General features: G+C 42.0%; 1 protein-coding gene across 1 annotated transcript in view; it reads left to right on the forward strand.

Annotated features, from left to right (window-relative positions):
* Positions 1 to 1443: 1443 nt before the first annotated feature.
* Positions 1444 to 26709, forward strand: part of IPCEF1 (interaction protein for cytohesin exchange factors 1) — a 186483-nt gene continuing 161217 nt past the window's right edge. The window contains exon 1 of the mRNA XM_012929879.2: positions 1444 to 1555. The gene's annotated coding sequence lies outside the window, so the exon portion shown is untranslated. The remainder of the gene's footprint in view (positions 1556 to 26709) is intronic.

Genomic DNA, 26709 nt, shown 5'->3' on the forward strand with positions numbered 1-26709 from the left:
CTTAGGTATTTTGTTGTAGCAATGGAACATGAACTAAAACAAAACTAATACACATTGTGAAGACTTTCAATGATTTGTTTTCTTTGCTATGAGAGTAGGATATAGTGAGAATATAGTGTTTTTTTCAAGAAAGTATACAAACAGGCTGCTAATGTTGAAAAGGAAAGGCGAGAGGGTAAACCTTTGTTGGTGATGACTTGAAATATGTCTCTCTTTTAGCCTGCAATGTCCCTGTAGTAGTATGTGAAAATGAGTTTTTAAGAAAGATCTATTTATTTGTTTGTTTTAAAGAGTAACAGAGAGGCAGAGAGAGAAGAAGATATAGAGAGGCTTAGAAGGGGGGGGCTGGGAAAAAGAGAGAGAGAGAGAGAGAAGGAGAGAGAGAGAATTTTCATTTGTGGGTTGATTCTCCATATGGCAGCATGGCCAGGGCTTAGGCCAGGCTGAAGCCAGGAGCCAGGAATCAGGAGCTTCATCTGGGTCTCCTCTGTGGGTACAGTGGCCCGGGTTCCTGGGCCATCCTCCAGGGAGCTGGATTGGCAGTACAGCATTCTGGATGTGAATCATTGCCCATATGGGACGCTGATGTAGAGTGTGGTGGCCTTACCTGCTATGTCATAATTCCTACCACAAAAAACTAAGTTTAAACTTGCAGAATGTATTATATGTACCATAAAAATAATGTTTGGGATTCTATTTATTTTGAAAGTAGAATGACAGAGAGAGACAAAGAGAGATCTCCCACTTTTGGTTTACTTCCCAGGTGGCCAGCCATAATGGGGCTGGGTCAGGCTGAAGCCACTAGCCAGGAACTCCATCTGAGTCTCCCTCATGGGTGATAGAATTTCAAGGTTTACACCATTACCTGCTGATTTCCAGGAGCACTGCATGGGAGTTGACTCTGATAAGTTGAGTTATCATGATGCAAGCTGCCTCTGATACGGAGTGTGGACACTGTAATCAGTGTTTTAATCCACTGCACCACCATACCTGATCTAAGACTTATTTTTGTTGCTAACTACATTTTGCAAACTTGTTAGTATCTTCCATTTAGTAGAGTATTACAAACGATAAAGGGAAACAAAAGGAGGGAAGTTTGAAAGATTGAACCCGAAAGTGGTTGGTGTTGAAAACATGGCATCAGATTCAGACATCCTGAGCTCTACAAATCTCACTTCTCATGCCCGTAAATATGCATCTCTGCGTCCAAACCAGGGAGATGCAGTGAAGTGTCTTTTACATGTGCAAGTTGGGCATGAACCCAGGGGGTTGGTCAGTGACAAACAGGTCTGTCCTGCATACACCGTGTCCTGATGTTGGAATCACTAAGGGGTTTGGCAATAATAACAAGGAAGAACAACAAGATTGAGGAAGTGGAGATGACACTTCCCTTTCTTTTGAAAGAGCCTGATCTGCTGGTCAGCCTCTAACAGGAGTCCTGGGCAGACGGAGCAGTCAGTACTGTGGGTGCTTACAGTGGACTCCTCAACCCTGCCCCCGAGGATTGTTTTCTGAACTCAGGGATGAAGAGTCAGCTCTTGGTTTCCTACTGCATGTAAGTAAAAGAAAAAAAATTGCTCCTATGGATGTTGCTTGGCATATCAGGACGGCACCGAGATCAACACTCCAGCACTATGTTTAGGAGAGTGTGTTCCTCAGGAGTTTGGTATTTGCTTTGCTCTTCACACAGCCGCTGCCAGCATGTTCAGAGCAGCAGACTCCGATTCAGCTTGGCAGGATGGAGTGGCAGACTCACTTTTCTTACTTATTTTTCTTAAATAAGCGACGTGTGGGGAGCTACTTGGACAGCGGACCATGATTTGAGGTATAAGTGCTTACTTTGGCATCTGTTAGGTGTTGCTTTGTGGCCAGCCTCTTTGCAAGAAGGTGTTTTCTGTGTGGAGAATCCCCTTTTACTGGCTAATAATTAGAGGGGATTGCATGCTTAGGAAAATGTCTCATGTGTTAACCCAGGAATCTCTGCTATGAAAATGAGGGCCAGGTGTTGGCTTCGAGGCTGCTCTGGCAGCATCTGTGAAAAAAAATTAAACTCTAGGAGTCAGCTGTGGCCCTCTGAGTACTGAGACGTATGCACCTTCAGGGCAGGTGTCCTTGAACTCTGCTGGAAACTTTATAGTAGCACCAGAAGCCTATGATTCCTACACGGTTATCTATTTCATACAGAAGCCAGAAAGAGAACTTTCTGTATGTGTCATGCAAGTGAGGTGGAAAGAGGAGATATTTGTGTCTTTGCTGATGTACTTATTCATTAACTCACCTTTGAATTTTCTTCTTTTCTTCTCTCTATATACATGCACATATATATAAAGTGTCTTTTCTAGAGAGGAAAATTTCATGTATGAATATATTAGGCAAACGACATGAAGCAAGCATGCATCATCAGTTCACGGAAATAGGAAGTTCTTTCCTTTGGTAGTAAGCTGTGGCAACAAGAGATAAGAAATTACTTCATGACTATTGCCTGAAACTTTTCTTTTGACTTGTGCATCCTTCTTGAACGGCTCACTTCTGCTTTCCGTCTAGCTTGAAGCCTAGGCATTGTGATGTGGTAACCCAAACACAGGTTGACAATTTGCAAAGAGGCCTAGCATGGTCATGTGTAGAAAATCCTAAAAAAAAAAAATCTTACTGATGTTGAAGAAAATCCCACAAATGATGGACTCACCAGTTGCAGCACTCAGCCCGGTGCCTGCCACTGCACAGGCTCTCAGTAAGTACTTGATGGGAAGTAGAAGTAGAGACCACACTTTGAGGTCAGGAATATCTGCTAAAAATCCATGTCTATAGCTCCTTGCTTGTGGCCTGGGAAGGCAGCCGAGGATGGCCCAAAGCTTTGGGACCCTGCACCCACGTGGGAGACCTGGAGGAAGTTCCTGGTTCCCGGCTTCAGATCGGCGCGCACCGACCCGTTGCGGCTCACTTGGGGAGTGAATCATCGGACGGAAGATCTTCCTCTCTGTCTCTCCTCCTCTCTGTATATCCGACTTTCCAATAAAAATGAATAAATCTTTAAAAAAAAAATCCATGTCTACCACTTCCTTATGATCCCGAATCTATAAAGCAGTATGATAAAATACTGAAGTTTTCAGGTTGTTGTGAGGACAAAACAAAGGTTGCACAGTGTCTGCTATGCTATAGATCTTCTTTAACTGGTAGCTATCAATAAATCTGCTGTTTCAAAACATTATTTCTCTTTTTTGATTGTAAGTGTTCATGATCTTAAATGCTAGCCTGTGACATGCAACTATATATATATATATCATATATTGTATTTTAAAAAAAGTTTTTTTTTTTTTTTATTTGAAAAGCACAGTGACAGAGAGATGTCCCAGCCCTTGGCTGACTCACCCAGTACCTGCAGCAGCCGGGGCTGGGACAGGCAGAAGCTAGGAGCTCCAGGTGAATTTCCCATGTGGGTGGCAGTGACCAAAGCATTTGAATCTCTGCACTCAGGTGAACTATCAGGGGGTCGCCTCGGAAGTGTAGACAGATTCAATTGCAAGCCCTTATATGGGGTGTGGGTAGCCCAGCAGTGGCTTAACTCTCTGAGCCACGATGTGTACCTGTGACAATCTACAGATCACTGGGACCACCCACAGGGAAGTAATAAGCCACACACTTGTCTTAATATTTTCTACATTTTGCAAACTTGGATCTTTGCCATAGTTTGAATGTCTCCCTGGAAAATTCCGTTGAAATCGAATCCCCACTGTGGTGATATTAAGGGACTGGCAGTGTGTGTGTGTGTGTGTGTGTGTTTGTGTGTGTGTGTGTGTGTGTTTGTGTGTAATGAGGCGGTGAGATGGCTCAGTACTCTTGTACTAAGCGTGAGGGATTAGCGCCCTTGTAAAAGACGCTGGGGGAGGGAGTACCCTGACTGCTTCTGCCATGTAAGGACACAGAGACGGGACCATGACCACTTTTGCTGGTGCCTTGGCCTTGAATTTCCTAGCCGCTTACAACTTGGAGAAATAAACTTCCATTATTCATAAGTTACCTGATGTATGGAATTTTGTTTCTTACACAGGAGTAAACTGAGAATCATCTACTAGAAATAAAAGCTGTAAGCCTTGTTATTGGAATGATTAAGCTGCATGGGAGTATATTTATATAAAGAAATGTCGATAGATATGTTTTTATACAAACGCAGTATTTTGGAAAAGCAGGAGGATGACTTTTTCAATTATGCAAAAATCCGTAGGAAAAGCGTAGTTGAGGTAAAATACGTTAAAAATATAGGAACAGATTTTAGCTAGTGATCATTTTTGTCATTCTGATTTACATAGATCAATGAGCAAAAGCTTAATTATTGTCTAATCCTAGAGCAAAAAAAGAAAAGAAAACATATATATTTTAGCTACAGTGTGCTAAAGCTTTTCATTAGTTGCAATCTAAGGAATGGCACCTGCACTGTGGGTTATGGAGAGCTGATGCTATGGTGAGCCAGGTTAAGCCACGGCTGTGATATTGGCATCCCACAAGAGTGCAGGTTTGAGTTCTGGCTACTCCTCTTCCAATCCGGCTCCCTACTCCTACGGAAATAACAGAAGTTGGTCCAAGTGCTTGGGTCCAAGTGGCAGACCCGGATAGATTTTCCTGTTTCCTGGTCTTATCCTGCTCCAGTCCTGGCTGCTGCAGCCACTGAGAAGTGAATCAGCTGATGGAAGAAAACTGTGTCTTCCGCTCTGCAACTTTGCCTTTCAAATCAATCAATCTTAAAAACAAGAAAACGTAGTAGACTATTTAGTTTTCCTAAGTGTATCTTCTTTGAGATAATGACTGACATGGAACCAGGTATGGGGCCCAGTGTTCTCAGTGTTAAAATCCTTGCCTTATACACACCAGAATCCCACTTGAGCACGGATTCATATTCTGGCTGCTCCTCTTCTCTTCCAGCTCCTTGCCTGTGGCCTGGGTCTTGGGGTTCAGGCCAACCTGCAGGCCCTGAGGTCACCGAGTGTGAGGCAATGGTGTTCTTTAGCCATAAGAAGCACCAGAGACAAGCTGGTGAGAATGTCCGCTTTATTTTGCACAGGTTACAGCTTTTAAAGGGTAAGAAAGGAGAGGCCCACCAAAGACACTGTAATTGGCTTTATGATGCATCTGTCTCGCTTGACCATCTGGTCATGTCCCCTTGACCTTTTAGCCATGTGGGACGTCACACTCCACGTGTAGGCCTGGGAGTTGTACCTCAGGCCATGGGGAAGTAAGCTTTGGCTATGTCCACCAGGTATCAGGGCATTTCCCACACCTGGGAAAGCACTAGAGGATGACCACAAAGCCTTGGGACCCTGCACCCATGTGGCAGCCTACAACAAGCTCCTGGCTCCTAGCTTCGGATCAGCTCAGCTCTGAACATTGTAGCCACCTGGAGAGTGAATCAGTGGACAGAAGGTCTTTCTGTCAGCATCTCCTTCTCTCTGTAAAATCTGCCTTTTCAAGAAAAATAAATAGATCGTTTTGTTGTTGCTGTTTTTAAAAAAGATCCAGTATGAACTCCCTAAGTGAACAAGCTAGTAAGATCCCATTGCGAGAGAGCTGTTCTGAACAATTCCTAGAATATCAGGACCATGAGTCATTCTTTCTGGAGGATTCTGATTGTCTCGGAAGCCGAATCAGATGGCTTTCTAGCAACACCAATTGCCGACCCAACAGTTAGTAGTTCCACATTAGGTTTATATGCACCATGGTAAGAGTAATTAATTTTTAAGGGAGTGTTGACATGCTTTGATCTACATTCAAAGAGGTCATAAAAATTTTTCACAGCATTAAGAAATAATTCCTGTTGTTAAAATCTTGACCCTGCCATCCCAAGGTGCCAGTGGGTCACTGTTGAGTCCTTTATCAGAGACACAATTCAAAATAAAAGAAATTGATTTGTAGGTGCTGGGAGGAATCTACTGGCTATCTCAGAAATGGCATGATGGAAGAAAAATGTGAGTGAAGACAAGCTTCCTAGTGGACACAGGTGTTGAAATGAAAGTAGTGAAAAGTCAGGTGGCTTAAACCCACTGCCTTGTGTATTGGTCAGTTAAAAGCGTCTGATCAAAAGTTACCATCTCTTTGGTGAACACTAGCTAAGTTTAGAAACAAAATAATTGATAAAACAAGCAGTAGACTCTCTCAGCACGGGATGTAAATTAAGATAGAAATAACACAACAGTCCACAGAATTTTCTAATGATTTCACACGTGGTACAGTGAACCAATGATAACATTGGCTTACTATGTTCTAGGTGCTGGGAATAGCTCTTTTGTTCTTCTGTATGAAGCTACATTTACATGTAGTTACATTTATGTGTGAGTTTAAGCACTTAACACTCCTAGATAGACAGTATGCTGCTATCTCACAGACTGAAGCCTGGAGGAGCTAAGCATCTTCTCTTCAACCACACTGCCAGCCAGGGGCAGAGGAGCAGAGAAGCCCAGATCTTTGTGTGTTTTTGAGCAACAGTTCTGCTTGTTATCATATACAATATGTTGTTTTTATTTATGGTAGACAATGTCTCATCGAAGATAGCAATTTGAGCCCAAGACTTGGGAGACAAAGATTGAGTTGGAGCAGTTCTATCTCCTACTGTGCAGTTTCTTTAAGGGGATTTCCTTTTCACTTTCCTGTTGAGTAAGTAGCAGAAAGAAACTTTTCTTTTGTCCCGGGAACAGAGTGTGCCCTGACATGGTGGCACATATGTGGTTGTTGGTGTAGCTAATTGCCTTGACAGTCTGGTGGGATTATGTTTAATTTTTTAATTTTTTTCATTTTTAAGTTTATATTTATTAGAAAGGTAGAGTTACAGAGAAAAAGGACACACACACACAAACACAGACAGATCTTTCATCTTGTGGGTCACTCCCCAAATGGACATAAAAGCTGGAATGGAACGGGTTTGAAGCAGGAGCCAGGAGCTTTTTCTGGGCCTCCTGTACTTGTAAGTACAGGGGCACAAGAACTCGGGGTATCCTCTTCTGCATTCTCAGGTCATAAATAGAGAGCTAGACTGGAAGTGGAACACCTGGAACATGAACTGGTGCGTATAATGGATGCTAGTCTGGTGGTATTATGTGAAGTTTCTTTCTTTCTTTCTTTCTTTCTTTCTTTCTTTCTTTCTTTCTTTCTTTCTTTCTTTCTCTCTCTCTCTCTCTCTCTCTCTCTCTCTTCCTTCCTTCCTTCCTTCCTTCCTTCCTTCCTTCCTTCCTTCCTTCCTTCCTTCCTTCCTTCCTCCTTCCTTAATTTAAAAATATTTATCTATTTTTATTGGAAAGGTAGATATACAGAGATGAGGAGAGACAGAGAGGAAAATCTTCTGTCTGATGGTTTACTTCTCAAGTGGTTGCAGTAGATGGAGCTGAGCCAATCCGAAGCCAGGAACCCAGGGCTTCTTATAGGTCTCCATGCGGGGCAGGGTCCCAAGGCTTTGGGCCATCCTCAACTGCTTTCCCAGGCTAAAATAGGGAGCTGGATGGGAAATGGGGAGGCTGGGATTAGAACTGGTGCCCATATGGGATCCCGGTGCATTCAAGGCGAGGATTTTAGCTGCTAAGCTATCGTACTGGGCCATTTCCTTCTTTCTTTCTTCTCTCATCTCTCTTTAGTCTTGCTTGCCATCTTTTTTCTTTTTTAACTGCAAAGAAACTCAATTGAGTTGCAATAGATTTACTAGCAGAAAATGATTAGATTTAAGATAGTAAAGGAATGTCAAGGATTGAATTGTACCCCTCCTCAAAGATTTGGAGATCCTCACCACCAGTTTTTTTTTAAAGCAACTGATTTGGAAATAGGGTAGTTGTGAGTGAAATGAAGTCGGCCCGTGATGGTGTGCTTCTGAGAAGACAGCTCATTACCATGCAGATAGGTCAGAGCGCTGCAGACCCAAGTGAGGAAAGGCTGAGCACTGCCAGCCTCCAGCAGAGGCCAGGAAGAGGCCAGGAAGGATTCTTCCCAGCAGAGTTCAATGGGAACATGGCTCCTTGTCAGCATCTTCTTTTGGGATTTCTGGCTTCTATAACTGTGAGAGTAAAAGGGCACTGAGTTAAGGACAGATGCTGTTAAGTGCTGTTAATAAACATGTCCATGGTGCTAGCAAGCCCTTCTGGGGACCAAATCCAACATGACTCATTCTTTTGACTTTAGCCAGTGGAACTGAGTCCCAAACAGTAGAGTTGCTTCGTCATTGATAGGAACTAATAGAGAAATGAAACAATGAAATACATTCACCAGATGAAAATTAAACTATTGTGAAAGCTATAGAGCACATCCTTTCATAAATTAAGTCCAGCTAGAGGTCCTGGATTATTATGCTACTGTGGTCATTTGCTGGACATAGAACATGAGTGTAAACTTGAGGAGAGATTTACCTCCTCAAGTCACATAGTGAAAGAAAAGCATGCTTTGGAAAAGTACAATTGAAAAATGATTTAAAAATTACTTATTTTTATTGGAAAGGCAGATTTTTAGAGTGAAGGAGAAACACAGAGAGAAGGATTTTCCATTCATTGGTTCACTCCCCAAATGGCTGCAATGGCTGGTGCTGAGCCTATCAGAAACTAGGAGCCAGGAGCTTCCTTCAGGTCTCCCAAGTGCAGGGTCCTAAGGCTTCGGGCCGACCTCCACTATCTTCACAGGCCATAACCAGGAAGCTGGATGGAAACTGGAGCAGCCAGGACAGAAACCAGCACACATAGGATCCCAGCGCTTGGAGTTAGAGAATTATCCTGTAGAGCCATTACTCCTGTATATTCTTGGGTTTCTCTGCAACACAGGAGTCTTTTAAATTTCCTGTTCTGTAGAATTTAAATTACCTTAATTCCTATTGCCACAATTAGCCCTAGTGGAACAACATTCTTTTGATAGGAAAACATCATTGTAGGAGGCTAATTTATGTAATCTGTATGGAACTAAAACTCTTTTTGTTCCTCTTTTTAATTAACCCATTAAAGTTTGTTTAGACTTGTCATTAATTTCATATAATCTCTTTCAATAGATGTCCAATAGAGATTTGAGGCTTGATAGATTTTTCAGAATAGAGTAGTTCTTTTTTCCCTTACTCTTGTGAAGGAAAATGTCTTCTGAAGAGTTTTATTTAGTTATCTCTCGTGCTTACACCTCATCACCCATAAACCCATGTATGTGTAAATGCTCAACCTTGGTCTTGGATGTTAAGAGGCTTCTTGAAAGAAAAGAAATGCTACCAACTCAGAACACCACTCAGGAGCCTCAACTCAACATTATTCTCTCCTATGGAACAGATTTCTGTGTAAGGTGTCATGGGTCACCCAAAAGATGCTTTTCTGTACATCAATGTGAAGTTTTGTTTTAAGGAGGAAATCCTTCATTCTTTGAAAAAAACCTAAATAAGTAACTATAAACAGGAAAACTATGCCTATTAAGCTACTTTGTTATGATAATTCAGTTTGGATAGCTTAGAATACACCACAATATTGAGGAAGTTTGCAATCATTTTATCAATTTGTAAGAATATAGGTAGCATTATCAACTTCTTGAACATGGTTAAAGATTCTGCTATTTTAAGAAATTAATGGTCGCAGTAGGAACATGATATTCATCACCTACAATGAAGGTCATTTGTAATAACTTTGTTCTTTCTACCCATAAAAGCCTGAAGCAATAGTGTTCAAGGTCTTAATTTCTGGTTCCTTTTTAGATCGTAACCCACTACTTCTGTTTCCATTATGACAGGACAGAGAGCTGCTCTCATCAGTGAGCCTGAATGTTAATCATATCACAGAATGAGGGCCGCTTTATGAATGTCTAACATTTGTCAGATGTTTCTTGAGTTCTTGCATTTTTCAGTTATGTATTAGGTGGATAGGATCATCACTTGTAATCATATTCAGTGAGAGTCACTCTGTCAAACAGAAGAGTCTTAGGTTGGACTCTCTTGCTTAATATGGTCGAGGCTTCCAGCTAGAGCTGGGTTTTCCTCAAACACAGCTAACCAGATTTTATGCACTCAGGTTTTCAACTTGACTGATCAACTAGAGCAGCCTCTGCGTAGGTGGGTAGACTTTAAAAGCAAGGCTTGTGAGAGGTGCTGGAGTACTACCGAGTTGATCTTATGCAACCTCGCAGACATTTCAAAGTTCTGTATGGATCAGTTGCTCCTAGAGGATCATCAGGCCCCAGACATTCTGAGCTGAGACGCTAGCACGGGGAGAGACACAACGAAGCCACCACAAGCGAGTAAGTGAACTGGGCCAGGAAGACTGAGCGATTCGTGTTGCTCGGGATATGACTTTGCTTTCGAGTTTGTGCTCTTAGTGGTGGCACCAGTCTCGACAGAGTATGTTCATTTCTGCTTTGCATTAAGTCGTTCTTGCCCGGTGAGGCTTCTCAGGCAATGCCTGAAACTTTCTGTGTGGCAGTGAAAGTAGAATTCAGAACATCTGTTTGTGTTTGGTACTGTAACTTCTCCAACGGGATATGTCAGCTTTCCCATCTCCAGTGGCACAAGTAGTTAACATAATGGTCGTTATTATTAACATTTGCATGTTCTGCCCTCTGGCTCTCCACCAGAGAGCATGCTTTGGCAGGCATGATCTAATTTCTCATCAGAGAAGTCCAGGAGGCACTGTTGTCATTAGCCAGCTCTCTCTCTGACGAGGGAGCAGGCTTAGAGAGTTTAAGAACCTGGTTCAAACTCACAAAGAAATTCCAGCCACGAGAGTTTGGCCCAGAATCCCAATTAGGATCCAGGCCCAAGACTCCAGTAATAGGTGGCTGTCTTGGAGGACATAAAATATAAAAGTATGAGGAAAAGGGTGCTACATGATTTCTTATTTTTCAAATAAATTTGTGTTTACCTACCTTCAGTCCTGAGCTAAGATTGTGTGTAATCTAATCTCGTTTAAACCAGAGGATGCTCTCGGAGTGGATAATGACTGTAGCAACGGTTGACCTGGGATTTGCCTGTATATTGAAGAAAATCTCATTCTTAAAGACATTTCTAGAACCAAGTTGAGGAAGGATGATGGGGCATTTGTTTTCAAGAATTCACACTAAAAAGGAAGAGAAAAGGGAGATGAAAAAGAAGGAAAACCGATTCTAGAGAGAATGGGCTTGAATCATTTCCGTTTATTTAATTACTAGAACAGTTTTTGGAAAAAAGGAAAGACAGGTTTCTATTCAATCATGGAAATGGGAGGAAGGATTTTTTGAGGCAAATACTTTGAACTAAACCTAGAGAATTTATGTTATTAACTATCTTGCTATATGCATGTTACATTTACAAAATAACTTATTTTACTTCAGATAGTGTATTTCATTACCATAAAACAAAAAGTAAGGATAAGATGAATATTTCTTATGATAAAATGTCAAAACAATCATTATAAAAATCTTTACAGATTTTTCCTTTTTAAAAATGCTTATTTTAAAAAAGTTTATCTACCAAAAAATGGGAAATAGAACATAATTTGATATATGTTAAAATAATATTCCAAGCACATTATGCGTACCTTTTAGAAATAATCGTTTACTGTAAACAAGTCTAGTAGCCACACTTTGCAAATGGAAGATAAATGTTAATGGCAAACCTTGGTGGATTCTTCCTCAGTTTAGTAAAGAAATAAAAAGCTGGGAATCAGTTGTGGATATAAAATAAGTTTTTTTTAAAATTTATTCATTAATTACATTGTATTATGTGACACAGTTACATAGATACTTGGGTTCTCCCCACCCCTCCCCAAACCCTCCCACCATGGTGGATTCCTCCACCTTGTTGCATAACCACAGTTCAAGTTCAGTTGAGATTCCCTCATTGCAAACATATACCAAACATAGAGTCGAGCATCTTATTGTCCAGTCAAGTTCAACGGCTTCTTAGGGAGACAATCTCTGGTTTGAAGGCAGAGCCAGCAGAGTATCATCCCGATCAATTAAAAACTCCAACATACCATCAGCAAAAATTTATATCATTATGGAATTAATTGACATAGTAATGAGTAACCAATATGTTAAAAATAAATGCGAGTTCTTAACCACCTTCTGTGACCACCTCATTGACATTTCAATTTTAGTTTATACATAACATATAACATAACATATATAACCTAACATGTTATATATAACATCATATCATCTTAAATTAAGGCAAACATGTGGTATCTAACCTTTTGGGATTGGCTCATTTCCCTTAGCATTATGGTTTCCAGTTTGGCCCATTTGGCCACAGAGTACTGCATTTTGGTTTTTTTTTAATAGCTGAGTAGTATTCCATGGAGTAGATGAACCATAGCTTTCTTATCCAATCCTCTGTTGATGGGCATTTTGGTTGCTTCCATGTTTTTGCAATTACTGATTGTGCTGCAATGAACATAGGAGTGCATGTTGGTTTCTCATGAAACAGGTGTTTTGGATACATTCCTAGGAGTGCTATTGCTGGATCATATGGTATGTTGATTTTGAGTTGTTTGAATGTTCTCCATACTGATTTCCATAGAGGCTGTACCAGCCTGCAGCCCCACCAGCAGTGGAGTAGGGATCCCTTTTCCCCGCAACCTCGCCAACAAGTGTTGCTGGTGCTTTTATTCATGTGGGCCAATCTTACTGGCGTGAGGTGGTACCTCATTGATGTTTTAATTTGGATTTCCCTTATTGCCAGGGAACTTGAGCATTTTTTCATATGTTTATTTGCCATTTGGGTTTGTTCCTTTGTGAAATGTTTGCCCATTTCCCGTGTAAGTGAACAGGAGAAGGACTGGGATAGCACCTTCCAGAAGAGATTGGGGAGATGGGGTGTTTCCTGAAAGGGGTACAAGAGAGACACTGAGGTTTATGGAAGTTCTTAGGGGTTTCCTGCTCCCTCTTTGTCTGGGCAGGATCCTACAGCAGACCTTTCCCATGGGTGCTTTCTAACCAATCAGGAAATGGCAGGGCCATGTCTGAGTTTCCACACAATGGTATTATTTGGCAACTGACAAATGGTATGTTTCCTGATAAGCAGTGTATGTGCCAGCACCGGGGAGTGAGTTGGTGGCCAGGGAGCATGGCCTTACCAGGTTTGCCCCTGGAACTGATACTAGAGTTAAGTGGGTGTGGATGGTCTCAGTGAATAGGTACATGAGGAGGTGTTTTTCTTTATAAAAATGTAGCATAAAAAGCTCAGCGATTCGCAGCTAGTAATTGCTTCCAAGAACTGACAAGTCTAACACGTTGAAACCTTCCCTGTAACTAAAATGGAAACAAAAACCCTGTAAATTATCAGCAACCTGGAAAAGTAAAAAAAAAAAAAAAAAAAAAAAAAAAGGAGAAATGACTGAAAGAACAAGAAGTGATGAAGGGAAGGCCTCCATGTGGATGCGAATCCCTGGGTTTTGGGAAGTGTCAGACGTGAGGCAAGAGTTATTTTTTGGAAACTGGATTGTTTTTGATTGACTTATAGTTTTTGCAGCTTTGTTTTTGTTGCCTGGAGACCACCCGGCCCTAATCTGTCATAGAAAACAACAGGGCTGGTTGGATGATGACTATGGAATCCACAAAAGCATCTGCTCACTGGTGGCTCAGGAGCCGATCCCCGACACTTGCACAGTGAAAGCATCGTGCATTTAGGTGCGAAGCACAGAGCAAGGAGTCAGGCAGCCAATGTTCCATTTCCAGAAGAGTGCATGCTCTGGTTGGTCCCGCACGGTGCACTCCCTTGATTGGTCAGTGACAGGTGCCGGCACGTTTGTTTTCAGATGGCAGAGCTGGGCTCCAGCCTGGTTGGGTCTAAGGACAGATTGAGAGTTACTTTTTTCAAACAGAACCTGAGAGTTTCTCAAAGGCCCCGGAATAGAGAGAGGCCAGCATGGGATGCTAACTGTGTTCAGGGGCAATTTAAATCCTTACATTATCAGGGTCTTGGCTCTGGCTGTACTCTGTCCATTTTAACTTAAGAAATGAATCTTTGAAGATAAACAGCAAGCTGAGGAAGATGCTGGGGTTCGACAGCATCTACAAATGCTCAGGCATCAATCATTCTAGCTGCTTGCTTCCTGCTGAAATGGAAGCAGAGAGGCCTACCAGCAATTGTCAAGCTGCAGCAGAGGAAGCTGTAGGCATTTCTTCTTTCAGGAGTCCCAGGTTTGACAAAGGAGACTGCTTCCTGAGGGCATTGGGGCCAGGTAGTTTCTGCATAATTTACTTTACAGATGTATCATCACTTCATGGCAATTACAAAATTCATTATGTATTAATATTTGTATACCTAAAATGCAAAGCAGACAATTAACACTGTGTCTCCAAAGGACTTTGAGTAACAAACTAGGGGGGGCATCATTCATTAATCTTGTTGGATACATCCTGGAGAGCTCGGGGAATGCTCCCAGAGCTGTTAGCAATGCAGAAACAACATCTTGCTTTATTGGGGGCATCTTGCTTTATTGGAGATCCCCCTTGGATCTATGAGGATATATCAAGCCATTTGTTTTCGGAGGATTACCTTCCTCAGTGCAAAATCTTTGCTATTTAATAAGGCCAATTATTTTTTCCTTTTAAATAGCCACAGAGGCATGTCATACAGACAGGCACGCTTAAAGTCAGTGTAAATATTCACTCTCATATCTACCCCAAAATACAGGGATAGCTGAGAGCTATGAATGTGAGTCTGCAGGGTTGAGATACCTGGGGGCAATACTTCCGCTCCCAGAGTTTCCTAGATATTTGATATTTGCATATTCAGCCTTTGATTTTTCTAACCCCATGAAGCAATTCCCATCTGGAGTCTCTAAAGGGACTTCAGTCAGATCTTGTGTGCTGGAATATGCTTGTCTAATAACCCGTAAGTTCCCCCAGAGATGTCTGGAAGCAAGGAAGATGGTCAGATTTAAAGATGAGATAATTTTGTTTTGTCTTAATATTTATTTTAGTTATTTAAAAGTTACACAGAGAAGGAGAGACAGAGATAGAGTTCTTCATTTGATTTGTGCCTCAATTGGCTGCATGGCAGGAAGTGGGCCAGGTAACAGCCAGGAACCTGGAACTCCTTTCAAGTCTCCTATGTGAATGGCAAAGGCTTGGCTGCCTCGCCAGGTGCATTGGCAGGGATCAGGATGAGAAGTGGAACATCTGGGACTTAATCAGCACTCCTAAGGAATGCTGACAGCTCAGCACAGCAATGGAAGGCTCCATGACACTGTAGCTTTTAGAGTAACATTTAGATTGTCAAATAGCATGGCTTGCCATTTCTCCCAGTGGCTGTTCTCAAGCCAGTGCTCAGCAGCACACAGTAGGAGGGCTGACTGTGCGCCATGAAGCCTCCCGTAGGATGTCACAGGGAGCTGCTACTGAGTCAGTTGAGTTGGCTAGGCTTTGGTTTCCATGTTTAGGTCGTTGGAGAAGCTCTCCATCCAGTGCTGTATTCTTCATGGATTTTTGAGTCAGTACTTTTAATCCTAATTGTTTCCTCTTATGTACAAAGAGGTTGAAGGAATTCAGCTAGTGTGGATGCAGTACATGTGTTCTAGCATCAAATGGGAGAATATAAAGCATCATAATTTAGTTAGCATGGCTTTTCTGAAGCAGTGCCCTCTGTGAAATTCTAGCAGTCTTTTATGGTAGTTATTATGTGGTTATTACGCATAAGAACCCATTCCACATAAATTTTCAACTTTATCTACTGTAGTTTAGGATTAACATCAGTGACTTCATTTTAACTTTCATGTTTTTCCCTTCATCTTTTCCTCAAGATTGAACTGATCAACCATCCTGTAGTCAAGCTCTGTTCCTCATTTGCTAGGATGGACCTATTCTGCCTGCTGGCCCAGTTAGGTCCTATGTTCTAGGGGAAAAGATTGCCAATCAGGAGTCAATGTCAAACACTCCCTGCCCACTGCTCCCCCAAAACATTTACTTCTTCATTTGAAAGGCAGAGTTGCAGAGGGAGGGAAGAAAAGAGAGAACTGGAGAGGAAGAGAGAGAGAGAGCCTCTTCCAGGTCTCCAATGCAGGTGCAGTGTCCCAAGGTTTTGGGCTGTTCACCACTGCTTTCCCAGGCTGTAAGCAGGGAGCTGGATGGGAAGAGGAGCAGCTAGGATATGAACCGGCACCCATAGGGGTAAAGGCAAGGTGAGGACATTAGCCACTAGGATACCATGCTGGGCTCACATCTGATATTTTGAAGTTTAAAGTTCTACTAGGAGAGAATCAAGATGGCAGAATAGGGCAAGGACACATTTAAATGGATGGAAAAACATTTAATCAGGATGAAGCAGAGAGGACACATTCCAGAAAGTAGGAGAGGACAGAACAACAGCAGAGGGGTACCTGGAGACTGACAGACACAGGAAAGCAGCGGACACAATGGTGTGGTGTTGCAGTGACCAATATTCCAGGGGCATTCAGCTAGTGGTGATCTGAACTCCACCAGCAACCAGAACTCCACTAGCTACCAGGTGGGAAGAGACTTTGGGAGCTTGGGAGGGGAACCCATACAAAGAACTATCCGTCCTGCTGGTCCGTTTGATTTGACCAGGAGCAGAGACAGAGCAGCAGATCCCAGATGGGCAGTGTGAGAACAGGGTGGATTTCACAGCCAAGTTAGCCCCCTAGAGCCGAATTGGGTGCCATTTTGCATAAGGAGGCAAAGGCAAGGGAAAGGACTGGGCATACGCTGAGCTGGGAGTGATCTCATTTCAAATTCAGTGAACTGCATCAACGTGGCATTCTATAGGTTCCACCCAAGACAGGTCTGTATAGCCCTCAGACCTGGTGGCCAGCAGATCAAGAACCCTAGTAGTGGTATGTCAGGTGCCATTTTGTACACTGTGGCAATAGCTTTAGGACTGCAGGGGAAAACAGTGAACTGCGCATGTACTGAACTCGCGAGAACTCACTGAGTTCTGTGCAATGGATGGGTCCCAAAGGGAAATAATACTGACTGTGGCATTGTATAGGTCAAAACAGGTCAGTGTGACATCCAGACCTAATGGCCAATAGATTCCGGCAAGATCAGCACCACCAACAACCTAGCTATATTGGACACCTGGTGTCTCCCTAATCCTGGGATCTGCTCCAACTGGAAGTGGAAGAATGGTTGTACAGACAACAGTGCAGCCTCAGCGCGGTATCACAGGAGGTGGAGATTAGTGAGCCAGGAGTTGCGGCTACGGAGACCATGGTAGAAATCTAACATAAGAACCCAGACTTGGAACTCACTGGAGGGTGTGGCACAATTGGCTGCAAGCAAAGAGTTGTGTACCAATTGCAATAAGTAAGATCGGACTGTAGACCTGTGGGTGACACAGCTTAGAAACCTGCCCCAAGGAGAAGAATCTGATAACCAGAACTGCAACAAAAGAAGAAACAAAGACACAATGAATATTACTGAAAATTCCCCTGCAAAGCAGCAAAACCTTATGCCCACCTCAGAGTTAACTGAGGAAGACATCGAGAAAATGGGGGACACAGAACTCAGAAAACTTATTTAAAGCTTCTGATCAACAATGAGAAGCACATATAAGAGTTTAAAGAATTTAAGGAATATTTTACACAAGCAATAGCAGCAATAAAGCAAATCAAGACTGGTATATCAGAAATTAAGAGCACAGTAGAGCAAATTAAAAGTACAGTGGAGAGTCTCCAAAATAGATTGAAGCAAGCAGAAGAAAGAATTTCAGAATTGGAAGGTATTTCCTGTCATTGGGGGGAAGCAAACACAAAGCTGGAAGGAAGCAGAGCTGGATCAGGACAAAAAAAGTATTCAAGAATTGAAAGACACTACTAAGAGGCCAAATAGAAGAGTTATGGGAGTTCCACAAGGTACAGAAAGAAAAACTGACTTTACAAATATATTTAATGAAATAATAAGGGAAAATTTCCCTAATCTAGAAAAAGAATTGGGAAAAGAGATCCAGGAGGGACACAGAAATCCCAACAGGCTTGACCAAAAGCGATCTTCACCAAGGCACATGATCATCAAGCTCTCTTCAATAGAACAAAAGGAAAAGATCCTTAAATGTGCACGTGAAAAAAATCGATTGGCATATAAAGGAATGCCAATTAAAGTCACAGGAGATCTCTCATAGGAAACTCTACAGGCAAGAAGAGAATGGAGTGACATATTCCAGATTCTAAAAGAAAAAAATTGTCAGCCTAGGATAACATATCCAGCAAAGCTTTCTTTTGTCTTTGAAAATGAAAATAAATTTTTCCACAGCAAAGAGAAGTTAAAAGAATATGCGTCTTCCAAACCTGTCCTACAAATGATACTTCAAGATGTTCTCTTAACAGAGAAGAGGAATAGCACTAAATAAAAACACAGGCACATGGGAAGAACATCCCAGTAAAATAACAACAGAAGACTAAACCAATGAACAACCCATTCCTAAAATGACAGGACCAAAGTACCACCCATATATATTAACCCTAAAAGTAATTGGCTTAAGCTCAATCAAATGAAATAGATTAGTATGCTGGATTAAAAAACAAAACCCATCTATTTGTAGTTTAGAAGAGACACATTTCACCAACAAAAATCAGTGGAAACTTTATCACATTCATTTTGATTTTTTTTGTTAGTTTCATCTCTTCAAAACACTTTCTTCTGATTAAATTCTTCAATGACTCATAGATCTTACAGTAGCATCATTTTGTGCAAGAAGGTTCTTGATTTTCATTTCTTCAGCTACACGTTAGTCATTTAGTAGCATGTCATGTAACTTCATGGTGTTGTTAATTTCTTTTTTCTTCCTGGTATTGATTTTGTTTTGTGGCTTTTCATTTAATGGGATGTATAGTAGCTGTGTAGTGGAGACTGTCATATTTAGTAACATGTCATTTAACTTCATGGCATTGTAAATTTCTACTTATCTTTCTATTTTTGATTTTGTATTATGACTTTTCATTTGAGGGGATGTACAGTAGCTGTGAAATGGAGACTAACCTATCCAGATGTGAGGATACAGTGTAGTATGCATTTCTACTTCCAGACAAAGATGGACTTACAATGAAACTGTTTACTGTATCTTGACAATAGGATGATGGACTCTCTGCCACTGTCCATGCCTGCCATGATGGACATATGACTGTGTATGAAGAATTATACTTTAGTAATGATATAGAGGAACTAGGTGGGGGGGGGATTTGGAGAGGGATAAGGGAAATCCCACGATCTATGGACCTATCATAAAATGATAATAAAAAAAGTTCTACTTGGAAGACGCAATTTTATTTATTCACGAAAAGACTAGGAGCCCTTGAAGTCAGGCATTTTGCGCATATTTTAAATAAGCTGATGTTTCAAGTTGTATTCTGTTATGTGGAAAACTGGTTCTTAATTAATATATGCAAATCACTGTGTTGCCGTAATAGACAAGAATATCAGTTTTGGGGGAATTCAGCTGGAAAACAAAGTTCAATGTTTTTATCTTGGTTTATAAAAACGTACTTTACCAAATGATGCAAATCCTCAAAGCCTCAAGAGAAACTTTCTTTAACCCTAGAAGATAAAGCATTTAAGTGGAGAACCAACAATGCTTTAAGAACCAGATGTACACAGATGTCACCAGTTACCAGTTAAACAGAAACTGTGGCCTGAGTCTTTGTAGTCACTTCTTGTTTCATTTGGTCTCTGTCAGCAGGTTCACGCATCTCAGTCTCTTCAGCATTCTGGGAAATTTTAGTTACTTCTTTGATCTTTTGTCAGAAGCCGACTTTTCAAATAATTGTCAGGGTGCTTTTGCCTGACAGAAGAATCCGGATTGTGGATGACAAGACTTACAAGCACCAGTGTTGAAAACATGGATTACAGCACAGAAGTCACAGGCCGACGTAGTAACTCATTGATGGAACAGGTTAGAAAGCACAATGGCTTTCCTCATGCAGCAGTCGATCTTTCAAACTTCTAGACCTGTGATGCAAGCTGTAATCCAAGAGTTTTGAAAGGCTGGTAGGACCCTGAGAAGCGGATTGGGAACGCCTCTGAGCCGCCATGCCAGGGGCTGGAGTGGGGGAGGAGCTAGCAGGATCCAGGCGGGGGCCCAAGCAGCTTGGGTCCCTGCCACGATTCCAGCCTAACACAGCCAAGCTTTCCACCACCTGCGCAGGTACATGGGGTGCGAGGCTCTCGGGCGGCCAGTGCGCCATTTGGCACCAGGCTTCGCCTGCTGGCCGCCCGGCCAGGAAGTTCTGGAATTTGGTTTCTCTGATATGCTGCATGAGACGCTCCGTGCTGAACCCACAGTACTCTGAGAATATGTATTAGTCCTTAAGCTTTTCAAAGGCATTTAATCTTCCTCTGAAGAACCTGTAGTCACTTTATAGTGCCGATCGCCAACATCAGCTCACTTAAAAGGCAAAATTCCGGGCTTGTCCAGCAGGATGCCCCATTACCTGATAGGATGAGGGATCAGCAGAGGGGTCACAGAAGGCAGGACTATGACACTGACTGGCATTCAAGAACCATACTCGGGGCTCGAATGTGTGAGGCATGCGTGGACCAATCCCCTGACACTCTGACCCCATTGGACGGTTTAGAAGGGCCGGTGGAGTCTATGCAGGAGGCATGACAGTCTATAGGACGCTCTGGGCTGACCAGAGCAACCTCTGGCATAGTTAACACCGGCTGGCAACAGGCCTGGTTGGAGAGCGTGGTGGAGGCCTTGGCTGCGTGGAGCCTACCACTAAGGGGCACAGGAACTGGAGGGAGGCTGAGTTCTGGTCGGGTCACAGTTGTAATCCCTTGGCACAAATATCAATTCGGCTTTGACGCACCATGCTGGATTAGACCACAGCACAGTTTGGTGCTCCGGAGGACCAGGATAGACGTTGGACGGGCTCGGCTAGGCCTCAACCCCATCTGAGCCATATATGAGATATACGTGGGTATGGACGAGCCGTGGCTGGGCTGAAACTCTCAACAGCAGGAACCAGAATGGATTGAAGAGCGGAGCTGGCCGAAGGACCTGCTGGAATGCGTGAAGCCCGACACCATGAAGGAGTCGGAGGGAGGAACCTGAACAGTTCCTCTGACAGGACACTGACTCTACAAATAAACGCAAGAAGCATGGAGGTAAATAACCCAGAAGAGGCTTTGGAATGTGACCCACTGGAATACACTTGGCTCGGGTTGGGGCAGACCAGGCTGAGTCGGTTCACGTCATCCACTGGCAAGCCCAAGTGCTGAAACTGTGGGGGCCTGGCCGGGTTTGGTTGCGATGAAAAAAAAAAACAAAAACAAAAAACAAAAAAAAAAACAGTACAAAACACAAAATGCCAAGGTGAAATGGCCTGTGCTAGTAGGGAATGCAACACCCGACCAGCACTCCTCCCACTGGTTTAGGTGAGGGACGAGAGTGTGATGGGCAGAGCCGGGGAGAGATGTGATACTCATTGGTTCCAATAGAGGTCGGGGCTCAGAAGAGAACCAAACCAGGGGTTAAAACCATCAGCTGATCGGAGTGATGGACGGTGGCGAGCACTGTGCTTACTAGTAGTACATGTAGGAACCTGGACTGGGAATGCCTCAAAGTTTTTTTTAGGGGGATTCCCCTGAACAAAATGGAGGAATCAAAGCATTAATCAAAAAAAGATGGAAAATGGAGTAGATGAATCAACCACCTCAGCTTTATGCTTGCAGCGGAAAACTGGACAAGGGGAAACCCTAAGACGGACTATGTCAATCAGTGGACTCTGCACCAGCCTCATCATACCTGGACTGTTGCTGATGATATGTTGGAGCTTCTAATTGATCAAGGTGACGCTCTGCTGGCTCTGCCTACAAACCTGAGAGGGCCTCCCTAAGAGGCCGTTGAACTTGAACTGGACAAGTGGGATGCTGGACTCTGTATGGTGTAAACTTTTAATTAGGGAATCTCAACGGAACTTGAGCTGTGGTTATGCATCAAGGTGAAGGAATTCATGATGGGGGAAGGGTTTGGGGTGAAGGGGGGGGAATCCCAGTACCTATGAAATTGTGTCATGTAATGCAATGTAATTAATGAATAAATGAATATTAAAAAAAAAAGAGTCAAACAAACAAATTTAAAAAAAAAAAAAAAAGAAAGGCTGGTAGGTTTCCTTTTCTGTTAATATGACAGTGATGACTGGTCAAGTCCCACCAGGAACACCAAACTTCTAAAGATGTCACAGAAACTTTACAATGCTTACAGCTTAGAATCCTTCCATAATCCATCAAGACATTCCATGCAATCCAAAGAAGCCTGCTTAACTATTGTCTCTACAAGTTGAGAAGCACGTGCTTTGGGGAATCTTCTCTAGGCCATCAGGATATCTCAAGTTGAAAGACTTAATTTAAAACATTGAGAGTCTAGTGTTGTGGCACTTCAGGTGTAGCCACTGCCTGACAGGCTGGCACCAGTTTGAGTCAAGGCAGTTCCATTTCTGACTCAGTTCCCTCCTAATGCTCCTGGGAAAGCAGTGGATGACGGCTGAAGCACTTGGACTCCTGCCACCCTTGTGAAAGATTTGCATGGAGCTCTAGGTTCCTGGATTTGGTCCTGGCTATTTAGGGAGTAAACTAGCACATGAAAGATTTCTCAGTGTCTCCATTTCTGCAAATGTGCCTTTCAGATACTACATTTGATCATTGCCAAAAGGCCGAGAAGCGATGTGTGACTTTCAGATAAAAGAAATCTTATAAGAAAGAAATTGGAACCTGAGAAGCTAATCAAAGATATCAGAAGATAATTTGATCAAAGGAGGATTCTAGACTGTTGTGAAGCAATAGTTCTCCTTTGAATCATGTGATTTTTAAAAATCAATTATGGACTAGGTTTAGTGAGAGTTATAAACTCACCATTCAGATACTTCAAGATAAACACATATCTCAAAACAACCTTAACTTTTAAGTGTCAGCTTTTGCCAAGTAATCAGAACCTAAAAAAGGTATCAGGAAACATAAGAGGGCATCCTGACAAAATGCAAGAAAATCTTTGTCTTCTTGTTCAGTCACTAAAACGCAAAGAATATCTTGAATAGAAGAATTAGTGCACGAAATCATCTGTTACTTGGAACAAGAAGATAAAGAAAGCCAAAGTGAAGGATCACATTATCCTGCCATCCTAGGATTCTAAGATAATAATTTTCAGTGTCAGGTTGTAACAGTCAGCACCAGGGAGGAACAAAAAAGCCGAAAAGCTTAGAGAGGCTGACTCTAAAGTTGAGGGAGAGATGCCAATCAAATGGAACTGCCAAAAGGGGGAAGTCTTTAGAAGTAGAATAAAAAAAAAATCAGTTTAAAGATGGAATACCAAAACTTTTTGCAAATATGTACTAATGGATCAGTTTTTTAAAAAAAGCCCTGTTGTTTTAACAGAAGGGACCTGTTTTATGTCGGTGAAACTTGAATATTAGCGCTCAGTGTTTAGAAAACCATGCCAGTCATTTCCTTCTAACCTCAGCTGACCTACTCTCAGGCAAGATTATCTTCCAGAGATCTTCTGGTCCTTTTATCCTCCTTCAGTTAATTGCGCTTCACTTTTTCTCTCTTCTTCTTGTGGAATGCTGGTCATTTCCTTTTAAACAAAACCTATATTTCGTATCCCACAGCTTCGCTTTTCCAAATTATGTAGTACTTTTCTACCTTTAAAGTTGCTTTCTAATTTTAATGACTATGTATTCATTAGAATTGCTTCTTACTCCTAGTAAATTAATTTCTAGTAAAAATCTAGTGCACATTTTTCTAGTTTCATCTATTAACATTTCATGAAAACATATTTACTAGTAGGCCAAGTGCCTTTTGTTAAGAAGTTAAAGGTTCATGAGTTTGTGTTCAGAAACATTTATCACTTTACATTCACATATTTTATTAAAAATTTATTTTATTATTTATCTGAAGGACAGTGAGAGAGAGAGAGAGAGAGAGAGAGAGAGAGAGAGAGAGAGAATTTTTTATGTCTATTCTTTTACTTTGCAAATGGCTGCAATGACAGGGCCTCAGTCAGACTATAGTCAAGAGCTAAGAATTCCAACCAGGTGTCACACGTGGGAGTAGGGCCCAACAGCTTGAATAACATTCCACTGCTTTCCTTAGGTGCACTAGCAGGAAGCTGGCTTACAAGTGGGTCCCCAAATGGGATGCAGGTGTTATAGGCAGTGGCTTAACGGGCTGTGCCACATATCAGCCCCTACATTATTTATTTTTAATAGTCATGCATTGGTTACTTAAGACACTAAAGTGTTAGGTAAGGTTGGCTGTTATTTTAAGTCTTGTCAAAGGAATAATTCTAAAGGCTAGATTGATTTACTTCATATTTAAGCAATAATGGACATTGTGGCATAGTTCAGCTCTGTTATTTTCGGCACAAAATCATACTTTCATAATTTTAGATGTTGCACAAAAATAAGGTTAACTTTTGTTTGGTCAGCAAACTGAGGTGCAAAATTTGTTAATGATTAGGAAAAGATCTTGACCTTGTTTTTCTGACAAATTTAAAGCGAGCTATCTACTACAGATTGATTTGTTACATGAACCGAACGCACTTAGACTCATTTATGTGAGCACTCGTTTATTTATATGCCAATAAAAATATATTTATTTGGGGGATTGTAGGATGAAGACACAAGAACAGCTCACAGAAATGCATAGCACACACTACAAAAATTATGGGCACAATAGGAAGCACATAAATATGAGACCTTAGATGGATAATAAATATCAGTCTGCACTAAATTGGGACTACAGAATTCCACAGCAGTCAATTAGAAGCACCTCTTCCCTTAAGATTGATCTTGCCTGTAGCTGAGGGACATACTCCCATCACCTACCTCACAAAGCTGGTCAGTCTTGCTCCAAGCCCAAAGGGCCAATTTGTCAAAATCCACAAAGGACTAGTTCAGAACCTGTCAAGGGGCTGAGATGTATTGAAAGACTGACAGAGAGGCAAGGAGAGTGATAAAGTTGCTTACCCAGAAATTTAACCAGGTTACAAAATGAGTGTGTCAAGTTGCTAACCAGTCTGTTAAAACAAGGGTGTTTTTCTGGATAGAAAGATAGTATCCGTACGAGAGATATTACCTTGCATCTTCATGCATGGTATACTGCCAAATGCCAAAAACTTATCTCCAAATTCAAAATTAAATACAAACCTAGGTTTTTTTTTTTTTTTGGTACTCCAAAAATATCAGGCCAATGATGCCTCCTTAGTGGGCAGCCTAGGAGGATGCCCCCAGGCCTGAAAAGTGCTCACCTGAGCACAGTGCAGCTCCTCAGGCAGCTGGTAGACCAAAGTGAGAAATGCCCTAGGGACTCTGTTCCTTTGTGGTCATTAGTCTATTAAGGCACACCCCAAAGCTTGTTGGAGGGATTCCTATAGAACCATTGAATCTGGGTACATTTGCAAGCCAGTAGGAAGAAGATCCTGGTTCCTGACTTTGGATCAGCTCAGCTCCAACCATTTGGAGAGTGAACCAGTGGGTGGAAGATCTTTCTCTCTGTCTCTGTAACTTAAAGAAAAGAAAAGCAAGCAGAACTCTGGCTTTAAGAAGAAAAAAAGAGGACAAAGTGTCAGCTATGTGCATAGGAGCACATGAGAACGTTTAAGTCAGGAGGAAAATGGGGTGAGAGCTCTCCACTTGGAGCCCGGACGAAAAGGTGCCCATGCTGTTCAGGCTAGACCAATGTGTGATAGCAGAAACTCTGGACCATAAGCAGGGAGGTCTTTGTTATCTAGGTAGGTAGGTTAACTTGAGGTTGTTATTTGTTGAGGTCTCAGTCTGTAAATCTGTGAACTTGGGTGGTAGCTTGATTTTACATGCTCTGAGTCATTGAGCTCACTAGCAGTTAAAATATCTGAATATGCTTTGGAAATTGGAAAACAAGATGTACATATATGTGTGCTTACAATTTGTTGGACATAGACAGAAGGTGAGCAAAGACCAGGAAAAGAAAGACCAACACATCTGTATCAATGTAACGCTAGAGACGATGTGAGTTGGGCTGTAGGTGCTATGAGACAGTGATGGAATGGTGGACCAAGGGCATGGGTGTCCTCTGTCTGATCCTTAGGGAGAAGCGAAGAGAGAAGAGTTGGTAAAACAGAGTACTGTGAAGAAAGTTGCATGGTAGGCATAGCTTTTCATACATTTGTACTTAGTCCAATAAAATGGCATTTTTCTGACTTTCATGGCCAAAATATCATTAAAAAGCCTATAAAATGATCTTCTCTTTAATTTAATAGGAATAAAGAAAAGCCACATTCTTTTACCCTGATTTCTCTGGGTTTCCTTTAGTATCCTCAGAAGCACATGGGTACAAGGGCGAGATAGTTATGAAGGTTACTGGAGCAGTTTGACAGTAGCCAGAGCTTGGGCAGCAGTTACCAACTGATATTACCTTTCCTTTTTAGGCTAAAGCATAGTCTTATTAATGCATAGTAAGAGTTAATATAATCAACTCATAATGAGCGAAGATAATGAGGTTAGATAAGACAAGAATGAACCAAAGCACAGCCACACAATTTTAAAAGGGACATAGAGCTTTGGAATTTGTGTCATTCCTTCTTTATTTGTCTTATGGATTCACCGATTCATTTTCTCATTCCTTCTGTGTTGGACCTCTGGTTGACATAAAGAAAAAGCCAGAAGGGCGTGCAGCAGAAAGAAGGAGCACAGGAGAAGGCCTGCAGGAGTCCCAGGCTCTGTTACAGGCTCCTCAAAGGTCAGCTGACCCAGCCTAGAGCGCTTTTGCGTATTCATCCAGATTACACCTAGCATTTTTGGTCCTCACCCTTCTGCA

Source organism: Ochotona princeps, chromosome 1 (genome assembly GCF_030435755.1).
Source record: "Ochotona princeps isolate mOchPri1 chromosome 1, mOchPri1.hap1, whole genome shotgun sequence".
In the NCBI taxonomy this organism is placed as follows: domain Eukaryota; kingdom Metazoa; phylum Chordata; class Mammalia; order Lagomorpha; family Ochotonidae; genus Ochotona; species Ochotona princeps.